Consider the following 10,838-nt stretch of genomic DNA (forward strand, 5'->3'; position numbering starts at 1 on the left):
GGAACAGTAAAGATACTTATTCTCTCCTAAAAAGTTGATTGCTGCTCCTTCACTCAGGGGCCAGAAGCTCTGCTGGGTCTACATTTTCCAGGCCTGAGTAACTGAGTCTAGCAAAGATGAGTGTTCAGCTTTTATGGCCTCAAAGACTGGCCCTCCTGTTCCACAGCATCTGATGGCAATGCAGTCAGTGATGGGGTGGAAGTGGGGTCTGGCTCTCAGCCTGTGTCAGCCATGTTTCCATTCTGTAAGCAGCTTTTCTCTCGGGCACTTTCTTCTCATCTTCCCCTCATCTTTGGACAGGTTGTATGCACTAGAGGAGTGTGGAAAGAATGTGAGAATTGGATCTATTGGAGTGTGGGCTGATACTATCTTAGTTGACTTCATGATGTTTTCTTAAGATATGCCCTGTTAAGGAAGCCTAACCTCAAAAACCTTAATGATGATTGCATCCATTCTGAAACATTGCAAGCGTAATTGCTCTTGAGAGACTAAATTTGGTATTGAAAGAACATGGTTCTTTTCAGTATTGGTACTTGTCCGTTCCTTTTTCCTACATTGAATATTATTTTTCCATTTTGTTTTATTATATGACTGCTACAGAAATCTCCATTGTCAGTTGTTTCAGCTGGTGACGAAGAAAGCAGGTTTGTAGAATATTTGATTCAGTAGCTTATTCCAGACACAATGAAAATATACCAAGCCAAACTAAGAGAAGTATGTGGAATAAAGGCCCATTAAAATCAGAATGGAAGAAGTACAACCAGAATGCTCCTTAGAAGCAAGGATGGCGAGACTGTGTCTTACATACTTTGGACATGTTGTCAGGAGGGATCAGTCTCTGGAGAAGGACATCATGCTTGGCAAAGTACAGGGTCAGTGGAAAAGAGGAAGACCCTCAAAGAGATGGATTGACACAGTGGCTGCAACAATGAGCTCAAGCTTAACAACGATTGTGAGGGTGGTGCAGGACCAAGCAGTGTTTCGTTCTATTGTGCATGGGGTCGCTATGAGTTGGAACCAACTCAACAGCACCTAACAACAACAACAGAATTAGAATAATATCTTGAATGAATTTTTAACAAGTGTAGGTAGGTGCAGGTATTACGTTAGGTATTCCTACATATTAAATCATTAACCTTCACAAGAATCGTGAGAGATATTATGAACATTATCTATGCAGGTACAGAGGAGATTTAGAGATTTTGTTAAAATTATCTGAAATCACAGAGTCAGGGGGGCAGATATGGCATGTAAACTCAGATATATTTGACTGTGTAGTTTATTCTCTGCCCTCTATTCTATACTGCCTTTAGTGTTTTCCCTTCATTTTATTTATGAGGAAACAAATGAAAAACAACTGTATGGCTTACCCGATGTCACCCATGAAGTGACAACAGAATAGGGCTGATTCTTATTTAAATTTCTTCACATTACAGAGGTATCATCAATTTCAATGGGTCCTATGAAGGCATTCACCTCAGCGAGGCCATTCTTTGATCTTCTAGGACTAAGTGGCCACGACGATGAGGAATCACACTCCAGTTACTGAATTCCTCCTGATGGGAATCCCTTATACAGACGGGTTGGAAAACGTGCTCTTGGTCTTATTCCTGGGCTTGTACCTTCTCACTCTGGTAGAGAACCTGCTCATTCTTCTGGTCATCCTCACTTCCTCTAACCTCCACCCTCCATGTATTTCTTCCTGGGAAACCTGTCAGTGTTTGACATATTTTTCCCTTCAATGAGTTCCCCCATAATTATGCTCTGCCTAATGGGGCACAGCCACACCATCTCCTACCAGAGCTGTGCAACTGAGCTCTTCTTTTACCATATCCTGGGCTGCACCGTGTGTTTTCTGTACACTGTGATGGCCTATGACTCTTCTGCAGCCATCTCCCACCCTTTGCAATACTCGGTCATCACAAGGCATCGGGTGTGTGCCATCTTGGCTCTGGGCACCTGGATGGGGAGCTGTGTGCATGCTTCTGTCCTCACATTCCTTGTCTTTAAGTTATCCTACTGCGACCCCAATGAGGTGGACAATTTCTTCTATGATATCCCCGTGATGCTGTCCCTAGCCTGTGCTGACATCTCTCTGGCTCAGATGGTGAGTTTCACCAACATAGGTGTTGTTGCTCTCATGTGCTTCCTTCTTGTCCTCACTTCTTATACTCGCATTGGTATCTCAATATTGAGAATCAGCTCATCAGAAGGCGGGCGCAGAGCCTTCTCAAACTGCAGTGCCCACCTGACCTGCATCCTGCTCTTCTATGGTCCTGTGGTGCTCATTTATTTGCGGCCTGCTTCCAGCCCATGACTGGATACTGTGGTTCAGGTATTGAATAATATTGTTACCCCTTCCCTTAATCCTTTGATTTACACCTTGAGAAACAAGGATGTGAAGCTGGCTCTGAGAAAAATGCAAATCCCAGGAGGACATACTTTTTGGGAGTAAGCTTTTATATCACACTGTTGCCTTTGTTTATCTGGGGCAATTAGGCTTATACTTTTCGTGTTTGCTAAATGGATATAACACTCAAAATACTAGGGTGAATAAGGTCTAGTGTGAATTTTGTTTTTATATGTATACAATTTTTTTTTCAGCAAAACCCCTCACATTGCTTACCACACGTCTGGCACTATTCTGTGCTGTTTACAAATCCTGACATATGTAATTACCGCAACAATCCTATGAAATAAATAATACTATTATCCCAATTTTTTTTTTGATGAGGAAACTAAGGCACTGAAAAGTTAAGAAACTTTCCTGGTGTCACAGAGTTAGAAAGTTGCCTAGCTGGGATGTGAACCTTGGGTCTTACCCTTGTACTAATGCAGCCTGTGTATTACAGGAATTGTAACAAATATTTCTCCCAAGAACTTCTTTTGTATTTGCATAGAATGTTCTCCAACTTGCTAAAAAGAAAAAAAAATCTGGAGCTATATGACGTAAACTAGATTAGGTCTCTTCTCAATCTGTGAGTCTCAATTTGCAAGGAAAGTAAGAATCTCAGTCATTTGTCACTTTTTTTATCAGCAGTACTAAAAGTTTTCTCTTATTTTCTTCCTTTTTCAATAATCTTAAGCAAAAATTTGCAAAAGCAAAAGTTTTCATAACCTAATAGTATTCAAAACTTCAACAGTTTTCATGACTATATTTTCTATAAATAATGCTAGAGTTAAATTGATACTTTTAGCAACATGTATAAAATTACTCTGCATGATATCAATGCATGAAAGGGAAGGTTTCTATCTTTCAGAGTCACCTAGTCTTTGACACATTCCAGAGATTTCAGCTTCTGTTAACCTCAGCAAAATGGAGTTATAAATAAATTTATTTATACAAAAAATGAGGCTTACTCTTTTTTTTTTTTAATTCTATTTAGTTTTGAGGTATTTATTCGCTGAAGGCGATAGAGTGTTCTTGTTAGAATAGAAAAAGTTTGAAGTAAAGATGATAATTATTGTTTAATATTTTTTTTTCATAGGTTCTGGAGAGTTTTAGAGTATTTCATTTGTTTCGGGAAGATTTCTGATTTAAGAAACTGTTTTGTGACAGTGTGCGTGTGTGTGTCTGTGTGTATCTGTGTGACTTTACTGCTCCTAAGGCAGAGGGGTGTATCCTATTTTTATGCAAATAAGGCAGGCCTTCTACATTTGTTTGCCAGCCTTTCCCTCTACCCCCAGCAAGTATTTTTGTAAGTGTGCTATCCTAATATTTTACAGCAACATATAAAAAAGTTACCATGGCAGCACTTATGAAAATGAGAGGATGAAGCATTTAGCAAGCAAATGTAGAAGACATGTGCTATTTGCATAAAATATGGTAATAGTAACAGTGATCTTTTATAGTGGTCTCAGATGAGAAAGTGAGAAAGAGTAGAAATGTCTTTTCCCATATGGTCTAATGCAAACGTGCTTAATTAGGAATTAGCAAAACACCGGGGTACTAACAGTGATTCCACTAATAATACTTTGTGTGGCCCCAGACAAGTACCTTGATGGCCTTGGTTCCCAACATTTATAAAATAAAGAGGTAAGACCAGATCATCTTTAAGGATTCTCTAACATCTAAAAATTGTCCTAGTAACCCATTTAGAAGAAACTGGCTACAGGTGGGGAGGGCGTAGGGCATGTCCAAGGACCTTCTAATTTCTGATTGTAGTGGGAGTGACCTCTACTTCCAGTACTACTTTAAGTTTTGAACCCTGCCAGTCAGATTGGCTTCTGAATCACAGCGAAATGCCCCATATTGGCCAGCAGATGTCACTATTAGAGTGAACACAACCTAGTTCTCCTCTGCACTGACTAAACCAAAAAAAAAAAAAAAAAAAAAATCCAAGCCTGCTGTCAAATGGATTCTGGCTTAGTTGGTAGCAATAACGATTCCAGAACTGAACTGATAGGGGAAAGGATGGTTGAAATGATGATTAGACTGTGTGAGAGAGGTCTGTGATGCTCACGGTTTCTGATGGCACCATCATGTGTGAACGTCTTTTGAGAGCAACAGCTTCAAATAGCTAGTCATGATTGCTTTAAAATGTGGGCACCACTCTATATAGGAGCCCCTATGTAGCACAAACAATTAAGTGCTCAAGAGCTACAGCAGCTAACCAAAATATTGGCAGTTCAAATACACCAGCTGCTCCTGTCCTATGGAGTCACTATGGGCCAGGCTCGCTCAACAGGAACAGGTTTGATTTTGCATTTTAGTGTTAAAAATAATCAAAACTCACTGAAATTTGAACACAAGCTTTATCCTGAACAGTTATTCTCTATGCGTACAGGGAGGACATTTCTGCCCTGAAGGGTAAAACGTTCATTGAAGAGAAACTTCCCTCAAACACAAAGAAGTTTTTCAAGGAAAAAAATATATATACAGAGTGTGAAGTCCAAAGAAACAAACAAAAGCCCCCAAAGACAACATTTTCCAAGAGGATATATCATTAAAAAGATAAGAACCAGATAATAAAATGCTGTCTTCAGCCCTTGGCCATTCACAAAAGGGTTAACGCGGGCATCACTTTGTGCTTTTTGCTTGTGGAGAGGAGTCAGTAACAGGTGCCTGTAAAAGGAAAGTCTTGCCTAATGTAAGAAACAGAAGTGGTTTCCTTGTAGAATCAGTTTTAATTGGAGACCCTGATTATGGGTAGAATCATTTAATTGGCTAGTGTAACTATGTACAATAGTTTAATAGCCGTAATAGTTATGTTCATTTTATATGTTCCCATCTTTTCTTCAAAGGATATTTTGAATTGCTTTGTAAATCTGAAACCACACAGATTAATTCCTTGAACATCATAATAAACATTTGTTGGTTGATACTGGTTTATGAGTATATTTATTAATGGCACATTTCATTACCTTGTCCAGCATTTATTGAATGTTCATTATGTGAAGACATTGTGTTAGGCATCGGAGATGTACAGTTTCATCAAGGATCTCATACCCTAGCTAAGAAGAAAAGAAAAGGGAATAAATAATTAAGAATCAGTTTTACCTTCTACGAGCCAGCAGTAGAATGGGTACTTAATTGATGCTATCTAAGCCTGTCCACGGGAAACCCTGGTGGTGTAGTGGTTAAGTTCTACCGCTGCTAACCTAAAGGTCGGCAGTTCAAATCCTCCAGGCGCTCCTTGGAAACTCTATGGGGCGGTTCTACTCTGTCCTATAGGGTCGCTATGAGTCAGAATCGACTCGATGGCAACGGGTTTTTTTTTTTTTTTTTTTTAAAGCCTGTCCACATCCAGATGAGGGAGTGCTATTACTCAGAACCGAAGAGGAGAAAACTGAGGCCCAGGATGTAATAAGCTCAATTTCCCACAGCCAGTAAGTAGTGTCTCTGGGAACTAAATGCAGGTCTGTACTTCTCACTATCTTTAGAGTATGCTGCTGAAGGAAGACCGTCAATAACAACATATACAAGCTAGACAGACTCAGAGGAGAAGTCACTTCTCCAGTATCAAGATCATGGAAAAAGTGCCATTCAAGAAGAGTCTGAATTGGAGAATTTATGCTGGTTTATCAAACCTTCTGAGACCCAGAGCACAGGGTGTTCCAGGAAACACAACTCAGCTTCATGCCTTTGAAGTCAAGAGGATGAAGACAGAAGTAGCAGGGATGTGAATAGAAAGGGTTGCAGGGGTTAGGCCGTGAAAGGCGTTAAAGGATTTGCTATCAAGTTTGCACTTCATACTGAAGGCAGTAGAGAGCCATTGTTGAGCAGCATGATCTGATGGTGTTCTAAAAGGTAATATGAATCAGCGTGGACAGAAGCTGGAGTTGGAAGAGAGCATGGTAGGGATTCCATTCAGGGACCATCGTGTGATGAGGGTGTGATACCTAGGGAAGCAAGTGATAGTTAAGAAAAAATAGTTTAAGAAATAGTTTGTTGTGTTCGTTAGTTGCTCTTGAGCCAGGTCCAACTCATGGCAACTCAGTTTCATGCCTTTGAAGTCAGGAATATGAGGAGAGAAGTGGCAGGGATGTGAATAGAAAGGTCTGCAGGGATCGGGTGATAAAGGGCCTTAAAGGGTGTGCTATCAGGTTTGCACTTCATACTGAAGGCAGTGGAGAGACATTGGTGAGCAGCATAATCAGATGGTGTTTGTTCAAAAAGGTAATATGAATCAGTGTGGACAGATGGCTGAGTTGGATGAGAGTGTGGTTCCATTTAGGGGACCACTGATGTGTGATAAGGGTGTAAAATCTAGGAAGAAAAAAAAAAAAGAAGGGCAAGCGATAATTAAGAACAAATAATTAAGAAATAGAGTTTGTTGTTTTTTTAGTTACCATTGATCCACCTCCAACCCATGGCAACCATATGTATAACAGAATGAAAAGTTGTCCAGTCCTGCCCCATCTCCATGATCTTTGATATCGAGCCCACTGTTGCATCTATTGTGTCAATCCTTCTCAGTGAGGATTTCTTTCATTTTTGCTGATCCTGTACTTTACTAATGATGATTTCTTTTTCTAGCTGTTGGTCTTTCCTGCTAATGTGTCTAGATGGGACTTAATGGATGACCTGCTAAGTGGAAGGGTGAAAAACTTAAGGCAGGCCCTTAGTCCCTATCTGAGCATGTTGTAATGGAATTACTCAAAAGGTGGAAGAGAGGAGGAGAGATGCTCATTTCTCATGGGCAATAGCTTCTATCACTTAAAGAGGCTCTGATGATTGATGGAGAATTACTCTCTGTTGTTAGGTGTTCAGTATACAGCTTAGCTTGATGTGTACTACGGGAGTATTTGTGATGTCTCTTTATGCATATTAGGCTGAGGTTAGGAAAAGTTTTAAGTAAAGTTTTTGAATTGTGCTTCATAAATCCTTCCATTTGCTTGTAAATAACTTTGCCTGGTGTGAAATACCATAACAACCTGAGGATAGGATGATATAATAATGTATACTGAGGAAGCCTTATCACTTTCTGTCCATTTCCTCATCTCTGAGTACTAACAATTGATAAGCAAATATAAGGATCCTATTAAGGATCAGGAAACTCTGGTAGCGTAGTGGTTAAGTGCTACAGCTGCTAACCAAACGGTTGGCAGTTCGAATCCACCAGGTGCTCCTTGGAAACTCTATGGGGCAGTTCTACTCTGTCCTATAGGGTTGGTATGAGTTTGAATAGAATCGACGGCACTGGGTTATTGAGGATCAAAACATGATATTAGTTTTATTACTAATAAAACTGGGTTAAGAATGCAAGAGCATATCCTGTTTTTTTCCCTCTAAAACCCTAGAACCAGCAACATCTTGACTTGCCCTCCCCACTTCTGCTGGGGGAGAGTGAGAAACCAACTTCCGCCAGCTTGTTGCCAAGCAACTCAGAGACAGCTGAGTAGATTTGAGATCATTGAAGAGAAGCAGACAGTCCTGCATGGCTCTTCTTAGAAAAGAATGTGCATTGACTTAATGTAAAGGTCATGCTGTACCCTCAGTCAAAAATGCACTCTCTAATCTATTTCTCATCACAGATTTTGTCTAGCCATGGTATTCAGTATAGCTCAATAGAGCAAGCTATAACATGAGCACATACAACACTGTTAAAATATGCCAAGTATAAGGCTAACAACATTAGACTGCATATGACTATCAACTCTGAATATGATTTTTATTATTAAATTTTCAGAAAAAATTAAAATACAAATATGAAATACCTTTTTGTTGTACATTAAAGTACAAAGAAATTAAGAGCTCCAAATCCTGCCCTGCATAATCTCATAGTCATCTTTTTCTAAGATAGAGGCACCTTTTTCAGAATCATGGGCATGTTCCTTTTCTGTGGCTGAATTCTGAGCTCTCCATGATGGAATGGGTGAGGCTCCTTTGTTATTGTTGTTAGGTGCCAGCAAGTCTATTTTTGATTCATAGTGACCCCATGTGTCAGAGTAGACTACCTCCTAGGGTTTTCTAAGCTGTAAAAAAAAAAAAAAAAAAACTCTTTTTTTTTTTTTTTAATATTTACAGGAGTAGATTGCCAAGTCTTTCTCCTGTAGAGCTCCGCAGGGGTTTGAACTGTTACCTGGTAGAAACCCTAGGTTCTTGCCCATCATGGCTCTTATTGACCAATAAATGAGAGATATAGGTGGGAGAACAGGAAAGGCACCTTTATTTATTTGTATAAGGAAAAGGAGTCAGTGGGAACTTCTGCTTCCAAGACTGCTCCCCAAGGGTGGGCAGGCAAGTTACCTTTAAAGGGTTTACAGGTAGGGAGTTCATAAAGTTATGTCAGAAACATTCTTAATTATACTATGAAACCACAATGGGGTTACATATAACCTCCAAGGGAAAGCAGGATTCAAATGCAAAGCTGGGGGCGGGGGGTGGGGGGGAACCAGTGAAGGAAATAGGGTTTTTAATGTAACACTGTAGGGGTGAAAGCCAAGCAAAGAAAACAGGATTTTTAATACAGCACTGTGAGAGCTCTGCCTCAGAACAGCTAACCTTTAGGTTAGCAGCCGAGTGCTTAACTCGTGCTCCACCAGGTCTCCTTGAGGCTCACTGAGGTTTTTAATTAATTTCCACGTCCCCAAGTGGACGTACGCCAGTTTCAAAATGCCAGTTCTGTATCTTAAAAAAAAAAAAAAAAACCTCCTTGCTGTTGAATCTATTCCAACTCATAGCGACCCTATAAAAAAATTTAGAGTAAAACTGCCCCAGAGGGTTTCCAAGGCTGTAATCTTTATGGAAGCAGACTGCCCCATCTTTCTCCCCTGGAGCAGCTGACGTTTAGTTTAGTAGCCAAGTGCTTAACCAGTGTGTTACCACGGCTCCTTGCTCTGTATCTAAAGCATTAAAAACAAAGGCAAATTCTTAGCCGTATAACAACATCCTAAAGAAAATAGTATTTTCAGGACCTAGTAGGACCCTATAGGGCAGAGTAGACCTATTCCATAGGGTTTCCAAGGGGCAGCTGGTAGATTCAAACACTTAACCACTATGTCATCAGGGGTCTGATCCAGTATATGGCACTATTTCAACCCAGTTGTTGGGGCAACCAAAAACTATGTGAAACACCTAGACGTTTGAGAAAGGAGAAAATTTTTTATGTCAACCTATAAAGACTCCAGTCAGTCTCTGCAGTTTCCATGGAGCCCATACACTGTGAATTTGAAATTAAAATCCAGTTGGGAGAAATATCCACTAAGAGACGTATCATGGTATTAGGCTACCAATACGCTGGGGAAGAATCCACCTATAGGTCTTTCTGTCTTTGGGAGGGGAATTTCAGATATTCCTATATATTGCAATATTTGGGAATTTGCAGTGGTGACAATCTTCCCTTAGACTAAGAGCTTCTCTGAGGAGGAACCCCAGGTCCAAAGGACATGCTTTGTTGCTAGTTCTGCTTTCTTGGTGATGTGAGGCCCCCCTTCTCTCTGCTCGTTTCTCTGTTTTATATCTCAAAAGAATTAGCTACAGACACAATGCATTCTTACAGATGGAGTCCTGCCTCATTAACACAACTGACCTCTATCTAACTGCATTAACATCATAGAGGTAAGGTTTACAACACATGGGAAAATCACATCAGATGACAAAATAGTAGACAATCACACAATATGGGGAATCATGACCTAGCCAAATTGATACATATTTTGGGGGGACACAATTCAATCCATGACACTCCTTCCCCAGTGAAAAATGATGTCCAAGTACGGTCATCTTATTCCATGATTCTACTTGACAGCCTGTCTCGGGTAGGTATCACATGCTTCATTCAGTTTATTTGTTAAAAGGTGAGTCGGGTTCACTCAGGTTTCGAGTTTCACGTCTTCAAATTTACTGAAATGTAGATATACAGTTGATTTAGGGTATGCTGTTGTTCTGTACCCTGAATATTTTACTCATGTTTTTGTTTTCATATTAATAAATATGTAGTTACATCACCCCTTATTGGCCATTCATTCATTCAACAGTGAATGAAAGAAACAAAATCCTTACTCTTAAAAACTTTTAATCTGCTAGGAAGAAAACCGTTGAACAAATCATTATCAGTGTAATGAATGTCTGCCCATAAACATCATTCAGACTTTGCCAGATGTCATGGCATGTGAGTTCTTCCACCAATATCCAGCTTTAATACAGTAGCAAACTAACATTCATTTTCCAAAGTGTGAGAAGATTCTGTGTGATGTAGGTTCTGTCATTGGGGTGAGGAGAGGCCATAGAACCCTCATACTATACCTCAAACTACTTGTCTCTGCTTCACTGTGCTCCATTTTGTCCTTTTGCCTGCCTTTTGTAAGCATAGCAATTTATTTTACTTGATATTTTCCCTTTTCTGCTTTGCTTTCATGGTTTCAAATAGGATAGAAGCTGTGGGAAATGAAAA

The 10,838-nt window shown here is 39.9% G+C and overlaps 1 pseudogene; it reads left to right on the forward strand.

Annotated features, from left to right (window-relative positions):
• The first annotated feature begins 1,523 nt into the window (after positions 1 to 1,523).
• LOC126061007 (putative olfactory receptor 10D4) lies at positions 1,524 to 7,344 on the forward strand (annotated as a pseudogene).
• The last annotated feature ends 3,494 nt before the right edge of the window (positions 7,345 to 10,838 follow it).

Source organism: Elephas maximus, chromosome 17, assembly GCF_024166365.1.
Source record: "Elephas maximus indicus isolate mEleMax1 chromosome 17, mEleMax1 primary haplotype, whole genome shotgun sequence".
Classification (NCBI taxonomy): domain Eukaryota; kingdom Metazoa; phylum Chordata; class Mammalia; order Proboscidea; family Elephantidae; genus Elephas; species Elephas maximus.